The sequence below is a fragment of the Chelonia mydas genome, chromosome 6, assembly GCF_015237465.2.
Source record: "Chelonia mydas isolate rCheMyd1 chromosome 6, rCheMyd1.pri.v2, whole genome shotgun sequence".
In the NCBI taxonomy this organism is placed as follows: domain Eukaryota; kingdom Metazoa; phylum Chordata; order Testudines; family Cheloniidae; genus Chelonia; species Chelonia mydas.
The window spans coordinates 59,312,520-59,326,996 of record NC_051246.2 but is presented as its reverse complement, the minus strand read 5'-3'; the positions used below and the strand labels follow the sequence as shown (position 1 = coordinate 59,326,996).

The window sequence follows — 14,477 nt, the reverse complement described above, 5'->3', positions numbered from 1 at the left end:
ATCCTTACCCAGTTGAAAAGGGATAATGCGCTAAAATTCGACCACTCAGTCCCTTCTGCAACAAAGACAAACAATGACAAAACCCAGAGATAGGGAATGATTGCCAAGACAGCTCAATGTACCCATCAAAATGAGCTTCCTTAGACCACATCATAACACAAAGGCAGACAAAATGACACATAATATCCAATTTTGCCTCTTTGACTCCTGGTGCCGCAGGGCAAATAGCATGTTCGCAGTCACAGGTAAAACCAGGGTGCAGGAGGACCTCCACTTTTACGTGAAATGAAAGATCTGGTGCAGCATCCCACATTGCAAACAGGTCTTAGCAATTAGCAGCTCCAGCTGAGTATGGAAATACAGCTGAACGGATTAAAACAAAACACATAAGGACCAAAGCTCCACTGGTTCAAGATTTAGGGGAAAACCCTGCTCAACTTACTCAAACAAGTAGCCCTGTTTTGTCAAAGGGACTATTGACATGAATAAGTCCGAAGTCTGTCTAATCATGAGATATCAGAGGAGCCAGTTGGGAACCCTTTGGTGCTTAGTTGAAGTCTTTGGTCCCAGTTCCTCATTGCCTTGCACTTTGTATTGGCATTCACACCAATCCACAGTGAGGGTAAAATGATACCAAACCAGAGCGCATTTTACAGTCACTGTCTGTTCCCTTTGCACAAGTGTAAAATGACACAACAGGGTGCAAGATAGGGGAGAATCAGGCCCTCTGGCTTATTTTACAGATTTTCTTACATTTGAAATATGTTGTTTCTGTGCATATTCTGTAGACTCAAACCATTAACTGATGTAATCTGGTGCTTTATATAATCAAGGATGAAAAAAAGTAAGAGAGGATAACAACAGGAATAAAACCGATCCCTGAGATAATGCCCCCTTAACAAGTTGATGGTGGAGAATTAGGCTTGACATGAATAGCTGAAGAAGAGGGAAAAACACAACTAAACCTGAAGTCTGTTTGATATAAATTGGATTTGAATCAATGTGCGGTTGTTCAGCTGAAACCCACATGTCTCTAGCTGCATTCATTCAGAAGGGGAAACCATGGCAAGCATTTTATGTGCAGACCTACAGAAATAGCACCAATTAGCCAGCCTGGATCAATTCACTGGTTACAAACTTGTTATGAGTTAACTCTAGTAATAACTGCTGTCAGGAGACTCCCCCCTCCCAACCCCCCCTCCCCCCCGACTGTTAAAAAGAAAAAAAAAATGTTCAAGTGGAGGAGAAATTCAGTTAACCCCGGGGGGGAAAAAAGATTTCTGAGTGTTTCAGTAAGGAGCAGAGAAATAAGACCGTAAATTGCCAGAGATGTTCACACCATTGTGAATAGACAGTACAGAATTTGGCCAGTTTCCAGACAACAGTACCTCTTTCCTGCACACATGAAAGTTGATGCCAAGTTGGCCACTGGTCACTTCTTTGGTTTAAAATGATGGTGGAATCTTGCTTCAATTCAGGTGGGCTATTGTGTCCCCTTAATGAAAATGCCCCATCATATTGTTTCCTCTTAAGAAGAAATACCCTGTTAATACCCTAAACAATTGCAAGGCTAAATGGGCTAACCAGCAGAACACTGTAGCTACTGCTCCCAGTGACACACCCCAGAAATCCAGGAAAAGGGACAGGCTACTTGCAAAGGTTACACAGTTGCACATCTATAGGCTTTACAAAATATTTATTGAGCCATTTGTTTAGAAATGGTCACAAATCCCTGTCAAAGGAAATCTTTGTCCTAGAGACAAAGCCAATTAATTCATGGCTGCTTGTTACATGCCAGTCATTTTGTAGGGAGAGGGGGAAAGGATTATTCTGTTTATTTTTTCATTATTAGCTCATTATGGGACGAAGGCCATTTCACCGCTGTTCTTGTCCTTCCATCCATCCACCAATCCCCAGCTCCACTGCAGGGCAAAGCCTTCTTCTGTTCATCATAGTGGAGGATTTGGCTGGGAGATCTCCCCACTTGGCCTGTGTGCAAATTGATGAGGATGCCCAGTGTGACACTATTAGTCAATCTTCTGCTCTATTGGCCTTATAACCAACATTGAAGCTGCCAGGACCTGTCAACCTCCACTGTCATAATTCGGAATTTATCTGGCTTGTTTCCACTGACTTGTAGGGAGTATCTGACTCAAATTTCCCATTTTATTTACAGTCATCAGCTTGTGCTTTCTATTTTGCATCAGTTCCAATGATTTAGACATGTCACAAAATAAGAGAATGAGACAGACTTGTTATTTACAGACCAAGGATAATCTCTAGGCTGAATCAGTGTTGTTTAGTTTGCAGTTAACCATACATAATGGGCCTCATAAGCCTGAACGTCATGGAAAGAGAAAGGTTATAACTTCACATTTCTTTAAAAAAAAAACACCACCACCCACTGAAAATACTCTGCAGTCTCTGATGGCATCGTTAACACCACAAATGGTGAGTTAGTCCCTTGGGAAGATCTAGGTTCACAGCTTAAATCTCTCTCTTTAATGAGACAATCCAAACACTGACTTTATCCACTCCAGATTTTGTGGGAAATCTGCATTCAGATTTTGAATCTATATAACTTTATAATATCTTTATAATCTATATAATCCACTCCAAATTCCTGAAATTTAAGAGCATTCAGGTCCAGGATTTTGATGCAGTCTACTGTAGCGATATAAAGTTATTGGTTTAGGCTCATCTGAGGTTTTGATTCAAGCCACTCTCTAATTAACATAAACATAAACTGGGGCTGTAGATGACAGGATGGAGTGGTTGCGTGTGGTTTATAGGGCAGTGCTTGTTGGTGGGTGGCAAGTGCTTTGGCAGTGACTGGGTAGGTTTAGTCGGCTCAATGAGGGGACAGTGTGGGAACCCATAAGTAAGAAAGAGGGTGGCTAATGGTACTTTGTGTGTTGACAGTAAATGTGGAGACATGGGCCCAAGAATCTGTGTGGTCCCCAGTGAAAACAGGTTTGATGTCTAGTAGTCCAACAGACAGCAGTGTCAGGAAAATATTCCCCCAAATGAGGTCATATTGACATTGGAACATTGTGCTGAGGGGAGGCTCTGTTACTGGAGAAGTTAATGAGTTGATCGGTGAAAACAAGTAGAGAGGTTCATTGTAGCAGAGAATCCTGCACCCCTGGAGGAATATGGGCCCAGAGATCTTTTCCAGCCCCATGGGCTCCAAGACCATGTGTCTAGCAGTTACAGCAAAGGACTGGGAGTCAAAAGGAAACGGAGATCAAATTCATTGAGTGATCCAGGTCACCCCTTTTTGCCTCAGTAACCTTCCCCGATCTGATACAGGAACCTCGCTACAGACGTAACACTGCTTCGGAGCTCGGCTTTCCTCACATTACACATATGGCTCATATTGCACCCAGATCTCCTGAGGAGTCATGAAGAAAGAAATTACAAAGCAAACAGTTCCATTCGTTGTAAATAATTTCCCCCTCAAGCCTCCAACTGATGCTGTTTGTTTATCTTTAACCACAATAATTATCAGCAGCTTGAACTGAATTTGTAACAATAATAAAAATATGTCATCATCATCATCTACATAGAGCCATAAATGCACCTAGCACTAATGAAACTCTGCAAGTACTCTTCAGTATTCATTCACTGTTTAAGCCTCATAACATCCCTGAGAAGGAGGTATTATACCAACTGTATAGCCGGGTACACTGAGGCCCACAAAGGTGACATGATTTGCCCGAGGTTCCACAGAGGCTTAGTGGAAGAGTACCCAACAGTCTTGACTCCTTCCTAGTCGGTTGCTCTAAGCACTAGGTTACGTTGTTTCTCTAACCTGTAAATGGTAGAAGCTTAGTGTACTCTTGGCCTTCCTATGTCCTGTAGCTGGGCTTGTCCACCCAGGTCATCCAAAAGCCTAAGGAACCTCTTTTTCCCTCTTGCCTTCCAAGAACATGCTCAGCCTTTAGAAAAGAAAGAAAGAGAAGGGGTTGTTTGAGTCTCCTGGATACAATTATACAGATTCCATTATATTGCATATTTCACAGCACCACCCGCTGCATTTGAAACTCCTTTCATTATTTCAGCTGCTGGCTGGGTAATTAAAAGCTTCTGAAAAGCTCCAGCATACTCTAGAGAGTAAAATACAGACTCTGTCCCTCCCCCAAGCCCTCCAGGGCCTCCTGCTGCCAGGGGAGGGGAAGCTGGCAGCTGTTTATATGCCAGGACATGGGTACACTGTAGTGATGGGCTGGGTGCTGAGTACTGTGATGGCCCTGGTTGTTTATTTCATTAATTGCTAGGCTAAAGCTTTTTAAGATGACAGGAAATGAACAGCAGAGCAGAAACCAGCAGCTTTGCCTCAACTTTAATGGCCAAAAAAAAAAAAGAAATGATATACTAATAATTTTCCATCCGTGAGTCTGTGAAAATGATCAGGACTGAGGACCAAGTGCTAACTATGCTGCCATAGATCTCACTTAATTGCTCCTACAGACAGTTGGATCAGATTGATTGGAGCAGGCAGTTGGCTATGATACAGAAAGCTTTAATCTGTACCAAACACACATGGAGCTAGGCGCTGAAAAAGACCACACTGGCTCCCCTCTAAAGCTGCAGTGCTCTGGCCATTGGAAATACTGGACATAACAGCAGGCCTCTGTCATTCTCTAGGGGTTCAATCCTAGAAGGTGCTGAGCATTGTGGCCCTCCCTGAGCACTCAAACACGTTTAACTTCAATCCTGCAAGCAGTCCCATTGAAGTCCATGCTTAAAGTTGAGCACATGCGTAAGTGCTTTGCTGGATCAGGGCCAGAGGGCCCATCACCTTGCACCATTGAGCTCTAGTTACTTCTATGTCCCTCATCACTGTAGTGTCTGAGCACCACACAAACACTAGTGGGTTTATCCTCACACTAGAGAGAGCTCAATGTTCCGGATTTCTCATTTTGGTAGAAATTTTCTGATTGTTCCCGAAAAAACAATTAAAAAAAAAAGTCAACAGTTTTCAAAAACCAGTATTGCCTAATTTTCAGTTTTGGTTTGTCAATGGGAAACTCGGGTGGGGGGAGGGGGATATTTTATTTTTAAATTTTCTGTGAACATTTTTTTTCATCAGCTCTACCTCACAATCATCCTAGAAAATAGATGTGTACTAGTCTCCTCATTGTACAGATGGAACACTGAGGCTTAGCCAGACTAAGGGACTTGCCCCAGATGACACAGGAAGCCTGTAATAAAGCTGATCATTTAATCCAGCCTCCTGAGTCCCAGCCCTGTGCCTTAGCCACAAATCCATCTGTACAAAATGTTTATGCATTGTGTGGTGACCTAATGGGGAAAGCATTAGCTCCCTACCACCACCACGAATGACACTGATCAACGGATGGTGGCAGCCATGGTTAGGACAGACCTATTTGACCCCATCTAATTATATCTCCCTTCCTTATGCAGGATTGTTCTTTTCAGTACCTTCACCAGTGCAGTCAAGTGTTGGATTGCTGAACTGCATGTCTGGCTTGGGATAGCAGCACTCGGTATTGTTTGCGCACTTTTGAAAGTAGGCATGAAAGAGCCATAATGTTGATGAAGCCAAGTCAAGAGGAGCTGGAGTAGAATCTTCAAATCACTGGATTGCATCCCTGTGAAAGCAATTAAACGACATCCTTCCTTCCCAACGCACCCATGTCTCATGAGTCATGGGCGGACAAGGAAGCTCTGCTGGATGTTTCCTTTAGCTTTACAGGACTTAGCTCCCTCACAGAGGCAGAGCAGAGCTGAACTTATGCCAAGCCAGATACACAGCTTCAGCTTTCATAAGCCCTCGCCAGCTCATGCAAAGTGTGAATTCAACAGTTCATTTTTTTCCAAAACTCACTCTTCTCTGTGTTTTTGGGACAAGTCTCTTTTCTCCCCCTGCATGAATCCCGATCGCCTGGAAAGCTCACGGAGCACGGAATCCTGGGGGGTGGGGAGGGGAAGAGTTAATGTTAATAGACAGATTCATATTTGACATGATGGGCAATATTCTCCTCTAACCAGTTTTCATTGGCTCCAGAGGGGTTGTCACTGAGATTAGAATTTAAAGCTGTATGGGATTTTTCAAAAAATACCCTATTTAGTCACAGTTCAGTATGTGTTTCCTATATGCTTAGAATCATAGAATATCAGGGTTGGAAGGGACCTCAGGAGGTCATCTAGTCCAACCCCCTGCTCAAAGAAGGACCAATCCCCAATTAAATCATCCCAGCCAGGGCTTTATCAAGCCTGACCTTAAAAACTTCTAAGGAAGGAGATTCTACCACCTCCCTAGGTAACGCATTCCAGTGTTTCACCACCCTCCTAGTGAAAAAGTTTTTCCTAATATCCAACCTAAACCTCCCCCACTGCAACTTGAGACCATTACTCCTTGTCCTGTCCTCTTCTACCACTGAGAATAGTCTAGAACCATCCTCTCTGGAACCACCTCTCAGGTAGTTGAAAGCAGCTATCAAATCCCCCCTCATTCTTCTCTTCTGCAGACTAAACAATCCCAGTTCCCTCAGCCTCTCCTCATAAGTCATGTGTTCCAGACCCCTAATCATTTTTGTTGCCCTTCACTGGACTCTCTCCAATTTATCCACATCCTTCTTGTAGTGTGGGGCCCAAAACTGGACACAGTACTCCAGATGAGGCCTCACCAATGTCAAATAGAGGGGGACGATCACGTCCCTCGATCTGCTCGCTATGCCCCTACTTATACATCCCAAAATGCCATTGGCCTTCTTGGCTACAAGGGCACACTGCTGACTCATATCCAGCTTCTCGTCCACTGTCACCCCTAGGTCCTTTTCCGCAGAACTGCTGCCTAGCCATTCGGTCCCTAGTCTGTAGCTGTGCATTGGGTTCTTCCGTCCTAAGTGCAGGACCCTGCACTTATCCTTATTGAACCTCATCAGATTTCTTTTGGCCCAATCCTCCAATTTGTCTAGGTCCCTCTGTATCCTATCCCTGCCCTCCAGCATATCTACCACTCCTCCCAGTTTAGTATCATCCGCAAATTTGCTGAGAGTGCAATCCACACCATCCTCCAGATCATCTATGAAGATATTGAACAAAACCGGCCCCAGGACCGACCCCTGGGGCACTCCACTTGACACCGGCTGCCAACTAGACATGGAGCCATTGATCACTACCCATTGAGCCCGACAATTTAGCCAACTTTCTACCCACCTTATAGTGCATTCATCCAGCCCATACTTCTTTAACTTGCTGGCAAGAATACTGTGGGATACCGTGTCAAAAGCTTTGCTAAAGTCAAGAAACAATACATCCACTGCTTTCCCTTCATCCACAGAACCAGTAATCTCATCATAGAAGGCGATTAGATTAGTCAGGCATGACCTACCCTTGGTGAATCCATGCTGACTGTTCCTGATCACTTTCCTCTCATGTAAGCGCTTCAGGATTGATTCTTTGAGGACCTGCTCCATGATTTTTCCGGGGACTGAGGTGAGGCTGACTGGCAGCTTCTCGCTGTGTTCTTTATTACTAAGGCATGTTCATAAAAACAGGATCCACACTTCTTAGGAGTTCAGTTAGTTACTCCTGCTAGTTATTCCCCATTCTGAGCCCCTTACTCCTCTGCTTGTGACATAACAATCGCCTCCATGGCGCCAATCATGATGTCACAAACAGAGGGTCAGGACATCAGGTAGGTGGAATAAACTGGAGGAGCGGATTAGCACCTCAGAAATGCAAATCCTAATTTGTCAAGTAAATTTCTTTAGGATTAAAGGTGGAGTGAAGAGAAATGCACCAGCTGTGTGCTACACAAACAGAATGGTTTTCAAATGCCGTCAGACATTTTTCAAAGTCTCCTGGGTGGCACTGGCAGCTCTGCCATGCTCACCTCATCATGAAAGGTGCTTCTTGAACCTGAGGTGCCACAGCGGCTGCATGTGTTAATGCATTCAGTCTGATTTGGGGGGCGATCGCTATAGGGAGTGGGACTTGTAGTCCTTGCAGTACAGAGCAATGCTCAGTAGCTGAACTCCAGGCAGAGGCAATCAGGAGAGGCATATACCAGTGTTTTTCTTTCCACCTGCACTGTGCCAGGATCCTGGGGTATCAGAGTAACAGCCGTATTAGTCTGTATTCGCAAAAAGAAAAGGAGGACTTGTGGCACCTTAGAGACTAACCTAGCTACTAACTACTAATCTGGTTAGTCTCTAAGGTGCCACAAGTACTCCTTTTCTTTTTGCGAATACAGACTAACACGGCTGTTACTCTGAAACCTGTCATTATGCAAGGAACTGCATTTAGCCGTATGGAGTGGAAATCTATCAACTGCATGAAAAAACTTGTACAGATACAGACAGACATCATCTTCCTTTCCATGGTTAGTCTCGAAGGTGCCACAAGTACTCCTTTTCTTTTTGATCCTGTTGTACTACATCATGAACACAGTTTGATCAACATAGAAATTCCCTGGGTGCTGCTAAGAAAAATCCAATATCTTTCCCTTCATTAAATTTTCCCAAGATCCCTTTACGTTTAGAAACTATTTGGAGTTGCCGAACAGTGATTCTCACAGCGCAGAATCCCAGGGCATGTGGCAAGATGTCCCTCTAAGAAAGAACAAAGAGGAGTCCTTGTGGCACCTTAGAGACTAACAAATTTATTTGGGCATAAGCTTTCGTGGGCTAGAACCCAGTTCATCAGATGCATGGAGTGGAAAATACAGGAGCAAGTGTATATATACAAAGTACATGAAAAGATGGGAGTTACCTTACCAAGTGGGGGGTCAGTGCTAACAAGACAATTCAGATCCTATCCTGAAGGATGATCCCTCACTCTCACAGACCTTGGGAGACAGGCCAGTCCTCGCTTACAGACAGCCTGCCAACCTGAAGCAAATACTCACCAGCAACTACACATCACACAGCAAAAACACTAACCCAGGAACCAAACCCTGCAACAAACCCCGGTGCCAACTCTGTCCGCATATCTATTCAAGGGACACCATCATAGGACCTAACCATATCAGCCACATCATCAAGGGTTCATTCACCTGCACGTCTACCAATGTGATATATGCCATCATGTGCCAGCAATGCCCCTCTGCCATGTACATTGGATCTATACCTCTCTGGACAGTCTCTATGTAAAAGAATAAATGGACACAAATCTGACATCAAGAATTATAACATTCAAAAACCAGTAGGAGAACACTTTAATCTCCCTGGTAACTCAATAACAGACTTAAAATTGGCAATTCTTTAACAAAAAAACTTCAAAAACAGACTCCAGCGGAACTGGAATTAATTTGCAAACTGGACACCATCAAATTAGGCCTGAATAAAGACTGGGAGTGGATGGGTCACTCCAAAAACTAATTTCCCCCTACTATTACTTACACGTTCTTGTCAACTGTTTGAAATGGGCCACCCTCATTACCACCACAAAAGTGATTTTTCCTCCCTTGGTATTCTACTGTTAATTGAATTGTCTCGTTAGCACTGATCCCCTCCCCCCACACTTGGTAAGGCAACTCCCATGTTTTCATGTACTGTGTATATATATACCTGCTACTTTATTTTCCACTCCATGCATCTGATGAAGTGAATTTTAGCCCACGAAAACTTATGCCCTAATAAATTTGTTAATCTCTAAGGTGCCATAAGGACGCCTCGTTGTTTTTTCTTTTCTATCAGTACCCGCTGCCGCCTGCCAATAGTAGTTTGGGGATAGATCCAGGTCAGTTGTGTTAAGCCTTGCTCCATCCCTGGTGGAAGACAGCATACTACAGGTGGAGAATTATCAAGCTGGTGGACTAAAAGCAAAATCACTCCAGTTTTCTCTGTCTGGAGGGTTCAAAAACAAAGAAACAGGCTGATGCATCACAGTTAGTACATTTTCTTGCCTGGTGATGCAAGACCCAATGGTAATCCAGTTAGTCACAGACTACCAGGCATCATTGATTCATGCAGATCACAAACAGCCATGATCAGCCTGTCCTGTTTACATCCTTTAACTTATTTTTGTGTGAGAGGGGAGTAGGTTGATTGGATTTTATTTTTATTTTCTGCAATATTTTTAGGTAGACACACAGTAATCTTTAAGTGTCAGACAATTTTGCTACTCTGCAGAAGATGCCAGAGGATGATGCAGGGTCTTATTCCCATCTCAGTGGTCCCCTGAAGGAGATCCAAGACTAGGGTTGCCAGGTGTCTGATTTTTGACCGGAACACCTGCTCGAAAATTGACCTTGGCAGCTCCGGCCAGCACCGCTGACCGGGCTGTTAAAAGTCCCGTTGGCAGTGCAGTGGGGCTAAGGCAGGCTCCCTGCCCGGCTCCACATGGCTCCCAGGAAGCAGCTGGCATGTCCAGCTCCTAGGTGGAGGGGCGGCCAGGGAGGCGCCACATGCTGCCCCAGCCTGGGGTACTGGCTCTGCAGTTCCCATTGACTGGGAACCATGGCCAATGAAAGCTGCAGGGGCAGCGCCTGTGGGCAGGGGCAGCGTGCAGAGCCAGACAGACATGTTGCCACTTCCCAGGAGCCACCTGGAGCCCGCACCCCAACCCCCTGCCCCAGCCCTGAGCCTGCTCCTGCAACCAAACTCCCTCCCAGAGCCTGCACCCCCTCCTGCACCCCACCCCACATCCCAGCCCTGAGCCTCCTCCTGCACTCTGAACCCCTTGGCCCCAGCCTGGAGCCCCCTCTTGCACCCCCAAACCCTCATCCTCAGCCCCACCCCAAAGCCCTCATCCCCTCCCGCATCCCAAACCCCACCCCAGAGCCCCCTCCTGAATCCTGAACCCCTCATTTCTGGCCCCATCCCAGAGTCTGTACCCCCATCCCAGAGCCTGTACCCCCTCCCACACTCTGAACTCCTTAGCCCTACCCCCCAATCCAGAGCCCCTTCTTGCAGCCCAAACCCCTCATCCCTGGCCCCTCCCCAGAGCCCATACCCCCAGCTGGAGCCCCCTGCCCCAGCCCAGTGAAAATGAGTGAGTGAGGAAGGGTGGTGGAGAGCGAGCAATGGAGGGAGGGGGGATGGAGTGAGTGGGGGCGGGGCCTTGGATAAGGGACAGGGAGTGGGGCAAGGGTGTTCGGTTTTCTGCAATTAGAAAGCTGGCAACCCTATCCAAGAGCTTGAGAGCCATGGTGGAGTTGAAAGTTAAGAATCCTGCTCTCATTTACACAGGTCCCAGATTATTTCCTTTCCTGAAATCAAGGAAAAAATCCAGATTAATTTCCTTGATTTCAGTCTTGTTACTATGGATTTTCACCAGTTTCAGTAAGAGCATAATCTGGCCCTGTTGCATACAGGTATATAAATACATAACATGAACATATATTAATAGCACACGTTAATATAAATTCCAGAAAAGAGGGCAAATTAAGAGGCCAACATCAATAATGATCATAAATCATCAAAAAGAAAAGGAGTACTTGTGGCACCTTACAGACTAACCAATTTATTTGAGCATGAGCTTTCGTGAGCTACAGCTCACTTTGTCGGATGCATACTGTGGAAACTGCAGAAGACATGATATACACACAGAGACCATGAAACAATACCTCCTCCCACCCCACTCTCCTGCTGGAAATAGCTTATCTAAAGTGATCATCAAGTTGGGCCATTTCCAGCACAAATCCAGGTTTTCTCACCCTCCGCCCGCCCCCCCCCACAAACTCACTCTCCTGCTGGTAATAGCCCATCCAAAGTGACCACTCTCCTTACAAGGTGCATGAAAATCAAGGTGGGCCATTTCCAGCACAAATCCAGGTTTTCTCACCCCTGCCCCCCCCCAACACACACACAAACTCGAGTGAGTTTGTGTGTGTGTTGGGGGGGGGCGGGGGTGAGAAAACCTGGATTTGTGCTGGAAATGGCCCACCTTGATTATCATGCACATTATAGGGAGAGTGGTTACTTTGGATGAGCTATTACCAGCAGGAGAGTGAGTTTGTGTGTGTATGGGGGTGAGGGGGGTGAGAAAACCTTGATTTGTGCTGGAAATGGCCCACCTTGATTATCATGCACATTGTAGGGAGAGTGGTCACTTTGGATAAGCTATTACCAGCAGGAGAGTGAGTTTGTGTGTGTGTTTTTTTGGAAAAAAAAAGGGGGGGGGGGTGAGAAAACCTGTTTTTGTGCTGGAAATGTCCCACCTTGATTTTCATGCATGTTGTAAGGAGAGTGGTCACTTTGGATAGGCTATTACTAGCAGGAGAGTGAGTTTGTGTGTGTGGTTTTTGGAGGGGGGTGAGGGGGTGAGAGAACCTGGATTTGTGCAGGAAATGGCCCACCTTGATTATCATACACATTGTGAAGAGAGTGGTCACTTTGGATGGGCTATTACCAGCAGAAGAGTGAGTTTGTGGGAGGGGGGGAGGGTGAGAAAACCTGGATTTGTGCTGGAAATGGCCCAACTTGATGATCACTTTAGATAAGCTATTACCAGCAGGAGAGTGGGGTGGGAGGAGGTATTGTTTCATGGTCTCTGTGTGTATATAATGGCTTCTGCAGTTTCCACAGTATGCATCCGATGAAGTGAGCTGTAGCTCACGAAAGCTCATGCTCAAATAAATTGGTTAGTCTCTAAGGTGCCACAAGTACTCCTTTTCTTTTTGCGAATACAGACTAACACGGCTGTTACTCTGAAACCAGAGATTATAGAGTTAATTGTGACCTATGCAAAGTAGAAGCACCAGAGATTAGGTTAATAGTTAACACTGACTCATTCAGTGAACCAGCTCCAGAGATTTTAGGGTTAACACCAGCTGAGTCAGTGAACCAGCCTCAGAGATTGCAGGATTAAATTAATGAACAGTCCATAAAGGAACTGGCACCAAACATGAGAAGCTAGAATCTCTCTTTCTCTATAATGTAATTTGTCTGCTTCTTGGAGCCTCCCTTCATTTAATCGAGCCTTTTATTCCAGACAGAAGGGGGTGGGTGGTGCTCACACAGCTGCAATATTCATTTCTGGTTGTGGGATAAAATACTAGCTGTTGCACATCCATCCACAGAATGGAGACAGAAAAATCATTCTGTGCAGAGTGAGATACCACAAGGCCAATGTATGCAGCAAAAAACCCTAGGCCCCCTCACACACACACACCTTCACTTTCTGGAGCCAGCACTCAGACTCATGAACTAGGTTTTGCATACACTGTTGCCCAAATCTCTCTCTGGGGAAAGGTTTGCCTCTACCTGTCTCCCTTCCTTCTTTGAGGGGCAATTTATTTAGATTAATTTAATGAATCTGATTCATGTCAGCTCAATAGACTTCTGTTAAGTGCCTTAAATCTGTTTCTCACCAGCAGTAATTGGAAACATTGTTAGAGAATAAAACCCCTTCCAGCACACTCTAAATTAACAATATGCAGTGAGAACTCTCCAGCCTGACCAATTCCCATTGCAGTGAGTGGAAAGACTCCCATAAACTTCAGTGGGAACCAGCTGGAATACAGTAAGATAATTATATCCTAATGGTAAAGTGCCGGGCACCCACCTGCCTTTATCCCATCCCAGCTAGTGCCAAGTGCCTGCTGAGTATCACCTACAGCTAGTACCATGGCTTGACCCCAATTCATTATGAAACTTCCATCCATTGCCCTGTCTTCCTGCTAGTAACACCGTCCCACCTGGCATGCAGTCTCCCTGTATCACCCTCCCACCTGTACTGTGTTGTCCAGCAGGTTTTCTTTGAGGAAGTGCCATGGGGGCACTCAGTGATAAGCACTCATCTGTAAAGGGATCCGTTTTGTTGTCATGTTTAGCAAGATTCAAAGGCCCAGGTCAACATTCCTCACAAAAGCAGAACAAGCTACCCTACCCTGCCCTTCCTACCTTTCTGGCTCCTCTCTCGTTGGTGGGTGGATTTGCCTGCTCTGCCTACCTCTCTGGTTCTGCCCTCCCCTCCCCCCAAACCTGCCCCAGTCTCTACCTCGCGCCATCTGTTCTCTGAGGGGCAAAGTACTAATGATGACTGCTAAAATATATTCATGGGCGGCTGCCCCTTCCTTTCTTCAGCCCCTCCCCCAAATGAACGGCATCTGCTTGGCTGAAATAGTGCTGGTTTTTACATGTGATGCCAACAGCCGTGCAGTAATTCCAGTGTGTATATGACAACTATTGGCTATGTCCTTACAGAATAAGGACCATTTGCCAATTGTCTTCAAAGATCTAGACTTGTGGTTCTCAAACTGTGGTCTGCAGACTGTTACACTGCCAGGCAGTCCACTGATCTGCTCCCTTCCAAATAATGAGCTATCCAGGTGGAATTTGCAAGAGTGCCGACATGACTTAGAACAGGGGTGGGCAAATTTTTTGGCCTGAGGGCCACATCAGGGTTCCAAAACTGTATGGAGGGACGGGTAGGGAAGGCTGTGCCTCCTCAAACAGCCTGACCTCCGCCCCCTATCTGCCCCTCCCACTTCCCGCCCCCTGACTGCCCCCCTCAGAACCCCCGACCCATCCAACCCCCCCTGCTTCTTGTCCCCTGAC

The 14,477-nt window shown here is 45.7% G+C and overlaps 1 long non-coding RNA gene across 1 annotated transcript; it reads right to left on the bottom strand.

Annotated features, from left to right (window-relative positions):
* Positions 1 to 1,606: 1,606 nt before the first annotated feature.
* On the bottom strand, positions 1,607 to 13,176 carry LOC122466218. Its single transcript, XR_006291572.1, has 3 exons — positions 13,090 to 13,176; positions 5,855 to 5,937; positions 1,607 to 3,941 (listed from the first exon to the last, which is right to left on the bottom strand). It is a non-coding gene; the product is annotated as an uncharacterized LOC122466218 (long non-coding RNA).
* Between the last annotated feature and the right edge of the window lie 1,301 nt (positions 13,177 to 14,477).